Genomic DNA, 6,944 nt, shown 5'->3' on the forward strand with positions numbered 1-6,944 from the left:
TGTGCAAAGAGCCTGGGGCTCTGGTCCTACCAACTGGGACCACTTATCTGTCCTAGGTGTCTTAGTTGTCCCAGCTATAAAACAGAAGTAACGGTGGCCGTCCTAGCTCTTCCCTAGATTGTTGGGAGAATCAGATAACAGAGATGAAAGGGCTTGAAAAGCGTCAAGGGCTTTGTGAAGGGCTAGCATTATTATTATTGCTGTTGTTATTTTATTTTTTATTCTGTTTTAGATTACAGCTAACAGTTTATTTTATTTTTTTATTGGAGTAGAGTTGCTTTACGATGTTGTGTTAGTTTCTGCTGTACAGCAAAGTGAATCAGTTATACATACACATATATCCACTCGTTTTTGGATTTCCTTGCCATTTAGGTCACCAGGGAGCATTGAGTAGAGTTCTGTGCGCTATACAGTAGGTTCCCATTAGTTATCTATGTTATATATAGTAGTGTATGTATGTCAATCCCCATCTCCCAATTCATCCCACCCTATTATTATTATTAATTATCATTGTTGTTATAAGCACTCAGAAACAAGACATTCAAAGCCATCGGATGGCTAGTAAGAAATGCCAAAAGGCAGCAAAAATCCACCAGGTCCTTCCCCAAGTGGCAGGCAGTGGGCAGAAGAGGTTGGGGGTGCAGAAGACCTGGATTCAAGACCTGGGTTCAAGTCAGCTTCCAATGGGAGGAGGCTGCCAGGACGGCTCCCCTTCCTCAGAGACAGCGACACAGTGCCTGAGGCCACAGTCCTTTAGGGGACCATGAATTGTTTCAATTCTGTTTAAAATCAGAAAGGAGAAAAAAAAGGAACTTTTAGGGCGAAGAAAATGTTCTAATATATATTATTAATATATTCTTTATACGAATGCAGTCATAAAATAGAACTTTTGTTTTTTGTTATTTGTTTTGTGTGGAGGAAGGAGTCCAGGAAGGCCAAGTCTCTCGGGTGTCTGAGAGTCAGGCGTGGCCCTGGGCCCTGGGCAAGGTTTTCACATCGTGAGCCTCAGTCTCCTGGCCTCTAGCATGGGTGTGGTTGTATGAGCCGCGTGGGGGTGAGTGAGCCATGCAGCCTGGGTGCTAGGCTGGGGGCTCCTCCAGCCACCCATCCAGCGGGGTCTCTGATCACTGCTCTGGCACTTGGAACGCAGTTTAAGAGAGGCCGACAAGGTCCAGGCCTCATGGGGCTTAAAGGGATTAAGATGAAGAAAGTGCGAAAGGAAAGAAAGGAAGAGGGAGTAGAGTGAACCAGATACAAGGAAACCTTTGGAGAGGACAGACCCTTTCCACCTTCTCCTGCCAGTGGCACAGAGGCGGGGGAACTAGAGCGGGTGGACAGAGCTCCACCGGCCTTGCTGGGTCCCCTCCGGAGGAAGGAGCAGAGCAGCCTGAGGACAGGGGCCCTCCACATCCCATCCACATTCCCAGCGTCCTGGGCGTGTCGTCTGAGCGCTTGTCCTGCGTCAGCATGTCCCATGCGTGCACTGAACCCCTGTGAGGCGGGAGCAGGTAACTCACCTGCCTTACGGATGAGGAAGCTGCCACTCAGGCAGGTTAAGCCTTGTCTGTTTTCCAGGCTTGGGCGTGGCCCCTCCATCTTAGGGAACGTGTGCTCTATTTAGAAGATGCTCAGGAGGAACTGCAGACAAGCTGATGGAGGGAGAGAGGTGTGTTTGGAACAGGAAGTCTGCCCTGGATATCCCGATACCCGTGTGTGTGTGTGTGTGTGTGTGTGTGTGTGTGTGTGTGTGTGTGTGTGACAGAGATTTATCACCTACGGGCACATCCCAGCCCACAGCCCCACCACATACACACAAAAACGCCCCTATGCAGTTGTCAGCCAACATGCTCAACCCGTGTGCAGGCGTAACTTCCATCCTGGGAGGTGACACAGCAGGCGGAAGAAAATGTTTGGCCTCCTTCATTCTGAATTCAGACACCACCCTGCCAAGCACCCCAGGACAAACTGCAGGGGCGACGTGTACCCTTCCTAGGAGGCCGTGCATGGCCAGCTTCCCCAGCCCTGGGTCCCATCAGGACCCTCCTCTGTGCCGCCTGGGAGTGTGTGTGGCGGAGAGGGCCTACCAGCGCAGCCCTGTAGCCCCTCTGGGCCCCGGGGCCCCTCCTAGCCTGCTGGGCAGCCTGCTGGGAGGATGAGGGCTACGGAAGGGGGGCTGAGGAGGGGGTGGGGCAGGCATCAGGAGGGAGCACCAATGGGGGCCCTGGTCCCTCTCCCCGCCGGCCTCCTGCCAGGACCCCTGCCAACTCCCATTCCACTCCCCCCACCCCCCGCCCTGGCTCCAGGCCTGGCAGCCTGCCCTTTACCACTCTCACGGTTCAAAAGAGGGGGTGGGGAGACCCCACTGAAGCACAGCCTCCGAAGTGTGTCTGGAAACTCCTGTGGAGCCTGGGTGCGGGTCGGGGGGCCCTGACTCCCCATGGGCCTCTGTTTCTCCCAGGAAGACCCACCTAGAGCCTAGAACCTAGAGGAGCCTAGAGGAACCCTGAGGACGGGGTGGTGTCAGGCATGCGTGTGCTCCCCACCGGCCTGGCAGGCTGTGGGCGTTCTTGGCAGGAGCCAGCCAGTCCCGGGCTCTGCAGGAGGAGCCCGGATGGGGGTGGGAGGCTGCCAGCTCTGGGGAAAGGAGCAGCACAGCCTCCGGGCTCCCGAGGAGGGGCCTCCATCCTCCCCACCCAGAGAGGCTGGACCCCAAAGGGCAGTGGCCTCCTGCTGATGGAGGAGGGCACGCGGCTGTTGTCTTGGGTCATGGGTGGCCATACCCCGCACCCCCAAGATCCCTGGCTCAAAAGCGCTCTGGGACAGATCGCTGGCTGTCTCCGAAGACCCGAGCCTCAGTCTCCACTTCTGTGCAACGAGGGGCTTCCGCTTCAGCTGCCTGGGCGGGGCCAGGCTCTGAGCACGTGGATCTCGAGGACTTTGGGAGCCGCCCTCTCCACCCCACTATGTTCACCTCCCTCCCAGATCAGCAGAGGGGCTGTGGAACCCAGATGCTAGAACCCAGGGCCTCAAAACCCAGTTCCCGGGATCCCAGACTCCAGAGCCCCAGCCCAGGGAACGCTGGACCAGGAACGCGCTCCAGAGCTTGGGCTGCTGCGGGTAGAGTGTAAACTCTTCACTGTCCTCCATGCAGCTCAGTGCTTTGCATTGTCTCCCAGGCCCAAGGCCGGGCAGAACAGAGCTCTTCCTGCAGAATCTTGGGGCTCTTCTCCGGAATCTCCCAGTCTCCGAGCCTGGGTGAGTGAATTCTGCCACCGGGGCTCAACCCCATCCTGGAGGCTCCTGTCGTTGCCCTGCAGGGTCACCGGGAGGGAGCAATGTCCACATCTGTGGAGGAGGAAACCCGCGGAGCTCACCCCCCAGCCCACCCATCCTTCTCAGAGCAGGATTGCAGTGTCCTGAGGATGCCTTGCTGGCCCTGGCCCCAGCGCTGCTCAGGATGGGGCGAGGCTCCAGGAGACCCAGGGGCGGGGCCTCCGGAGCCGCCAGCGTCCCACTTCCCGGTGTGCTGTTTGCTCCAGCCCTCCCGGGCTCAGTGGCTTTGGGGGCTGATGTAACGAGGCATCCCCCCTCCCCCGCTTGGGACCGTGTGAGAAACCTGGGGGGGGGCCTGCACGCCCCTGCCTGGGCGGCCGGGGAGCTGGCACGTGCCCAGCCTCGGGAGCATCATGGTCATGGGCGCAGAGGGCATGCCCGGAGCCCACCCCAGGCTGGGGTGTGGGCACAACCCGAGTGTCTCTGGAGGCCCTGGGAGGAGTTTCTTTGACTAGAGCGTCAAGTGATGTCCTAATCGGACCCTGGACCTCCACAGAGCCTCAGTGAGCCCCAAATCATGGCGGAGGCCAGGCCTAGAGGAGGGGATCTGAGCCCCCAGGGGTCCATGTAAAGCCCCGGCATTTCACGCTTCCCTGCTCTCAGTCTCCAGTCTGTGGAATGGTAAGAACCCCATCTCAGGGGCTGTGGTGAGGACCAGATGACACTGGGCCGGGCTGCCTGTCCCCCGCCCCACCCCGTTAACCTGGAAGTAGTGCCAAGAACTTCGGAGGGGCGGGGCTGGAGGCCGGTTTTTAAACACCTGGAACCTTCTACAAGATCCAGGTCCACTTGGGGGCAGGGCTTTGGGGCCCAACCCTTCCACCCCCAGTCTTGGAAGGCCAGGCGGGCGGTGCAGATCCCGGAGGGTGGAGGCTGGGCTCAAGGGCAGATTCTGCCCGTGGCCTGTTTCTCCGTAGGCACCCCGGGGCGTGCGGTGGGCAGCGCACTGGCCCGGACGGCCTGGAGCCCCTCGGCGCCTCCCCGCAGCTCATCCCTACAGATGGTACCTCCCCGCCTGCCCCCACCGCGCTGCACACTGCTTAGTCACCCTGCCTGCAGCCCTAAGTGTCCATACCTCAGGCCTTCGCTCACGCCGTGGCCCTGCCGGCCAGGCTCTGCCTTCCCTCTCCATCTGTCCGTCCTCTGAACTAATTCCCCCTCTCACGTTATCACAGCTCTTGCTATTTACATCAGCCGGCGTGGTGGGCCCTGACCTCCTATCCCCCACTGAAGTGGGCACCCCCCAGGGCAGGCGCCTGCACCTCCCGCTCTGGGAGCCAAGGACACAGCACCAAGGACTGCTGAGCAAATGTCTGTGGAAAGTAGGAAAGTCTGAATGACAGAAACACACAGATCAACAGATGCTATTCACAGCCTCACAAGAATCTCACGTTTTTTCCATTTTACGGACGAAGTGGGCTCAGAGAGGTTAAGTGGCTTGCCTGAAGCCACACAGCCTGGAAGTGGCAGAGCTGATCTGAAGCCAGGTCAGGGACCTTCAGCACTGGCCTCTTGGGCCCCTGACAAGATGCAGGCGGAGACACCGTGGCCCTCACAGTCGGGCTGACAGACACAGGAACGGAGACTCCTGGTCTTGCCCTGGGAGGAGGGGGAACAGCCTGAGGAAGCTTCCTGCCTGAGGAAGGAAGTTTTCCACATCAGGGACCCACGGAGAGAGGGGCTCAGATACCAAGAAAGCAGGTTTGCCCCGGCCTGGGGCCTCCGAGAGCACGCAGGCCCCTGAGGGCCTTGGTCGGGGGCTTGGCTGGGGGCATGACTGGGCAGCTGGTCCCAGGCCTTGCAGGCCCAGGGAGAGGACTGTGTTTAGCATCCCTGACGGTCGAGGTGCCCAATGCTTACTCTGGGCCTCCTTGGAGGTCACCTCTCCACAGCAGTCGAGGTCTGAGGGCTTGGGGGACCCCAGAAGCCCTCTGCCAGCCCTGTTGCCCTCAGAGTGTCTGTGTGGGAATTGCCCAGGAGCGAATTACAATGGACAGTCCAGACAGGGATGCGGGGGTGGGGGGATGGGGGGCAGGAGGCTGGCGCCTGCCTTTTAGACAAGCCCCAGCTCCACGCCCTCTCCTGTCTGCCTCGCCAGGGGAAGCAGGCCGGCCAGTGTGGAGTTGGCTTATCTGCAAGGCTGTGGTGTGGCCAGTGCCCTCAGCGTTCGTCAGGGGCAGCTCAGTCCCCTCCGTTTCCCGTCACTGTCACTGACCGTCGTGCTCAATCACACTATTAGCTTTCACTAAGCCCTTACCTAGCCTGCTCTGAGGGCTGCTATAGAGGATCTCACTTGACCTCACAACTCCCGATTTTGCAGATGAGGAAAGTAAGGCCCAGAGAGCTATGTAACTTGTCCGGGGTCACACAGCCAGTATGTGTAGGGCTCAGGACTTGAACCCAGGTTGTCTGGCCCAGAATCCCTGCTCTTAACCACCAAGGTCACAAGGCTTTTGTATTAAACAGCTCGAGCGCCCGTCTTGAAATAGGGAGAATGTCCTTCTTGGCCCCCTGGACCCCTCACCCCATCCACAGTAAGTGCAGGCACTCCTGGGCCTTGCTCAGGCTTGGAGAAACACTAGGAAATCTGCTCTGTCACAGGGACATGCTTCCCGGCTGCCTGACTGCTGGGGCCACCCCACAGAGATGGGGGTCAAGGGACAGGAAGGGAGGAAGGAGGGGCCGCTCCCAGGGCTTGGCTGCCTGGAATCGCCCTTTGATTATACACATGTCGCAAGCCACCCCCAGGCCTGGGTCATAGCAGACCCCCTTCAGTTCCCCAGGGCCCTACCCCTTCCTGCCAGCCCCTCAGGGGCCTGAGAACAGCAAGTGGAGTGTCCCGGAGCCCTGGCTCCCCAGCAGGCCAGATGGCTTTGCCTTACTTCAATTTTTTTTTGCTTGTGAGATCTTAGCTCCCCAACCAGGGATTGAACCTGGGGCCCGGCAGTGAAAGCGCAGGGTCCTAACCACTGGACCACCAGGGAATTCCCTAGAGCTCTTTAATATTTGTTATCACAGTAGTACAAGGGGTGAGGTTAGGAGAAAAGGGAGCTATAGAAAGGCTTGGGAGGAAAAGCACCCATGATTTCTTTCCTACCCGCCCGCCCCCAGAGAGCCATGTCAGCACCTGGTGATGACCTCCTCCCTCCCCCCTGTTCCCCTTCACCAGCGCCCGAGTCCCTCCCCCATGGCACCCATCCCCAGTCTTGGTCCTCTCTTCCCCTGCCACCTCTGCGACCCTAAGAGATATGATGCCCAGCCGTCCTCTGTCCCCTCAGATCCCTCCTGTCTCAGGATGACCCTGGGGGGCCTTCCCTCCCCCCACCCCCCAACGGTCTCCCTGTCTGTGTTAATCAGGTTGCAGGTTGAAAATCAATCATCAAGTTTTAGGCTGCTGCGAATCTGTAAGACTTGGAACAGGCACCTTTTAAACAGGAGCTGTTCTACCCTTGGTTTTGGCCTCCGCGGGCTCTCTGCTGCAGGGTCACGAAATGTCAGGGCAGGGAAGGGCCTTGGAGACACTCTTCCTACACCCCCATTTCATAGAGACACGCAGGAGCTCAGAGAGCTGAAGGGACTTGCTCAAGGGCACACAGCTTGCCAGTGGTTGG

The 6,944-nt window shown here is 58.6% G+C and overlaps 1 long non-coding RNA gene across 1 annotated transcript; it reads right to left on the reverse strand.

Annotated features, from left to right (window-relative positions):
* Window positions 1-390: 390 nt before the first annotated feature.
* LOC132419375 (uncharacterized) lies at window positions 391-2,452 on the reverse strand. The gene is made up of 3 exons (XR_009518174.1): window positions 2,334-2,452; window positions 1,518-1,649; window positions 391-779 (listed from the first exon to the last, which is right to left on the reverse strand). It is a non-coding gene; the product is annotated as an uncharacterized lncRNA (long non-coding RNA).
* Window positions 2,453-6,944: the final 4,492 nt, after the last annotated feature.

The sequence above is a fragment of the Delphinus delphis genome, chromosome 2, assembly GCF_949987515.2.
Source record: "Delphinus delphis chromosome 2, mDelDel1.2, whole genome shotgun sequence".
NCBI classification, from domain to species: Eukaryota; Metazoa; Chordata; class Mammalia; order Artiodactyla; family Delphinidae; genus Delphinus; species Delphinus delphis.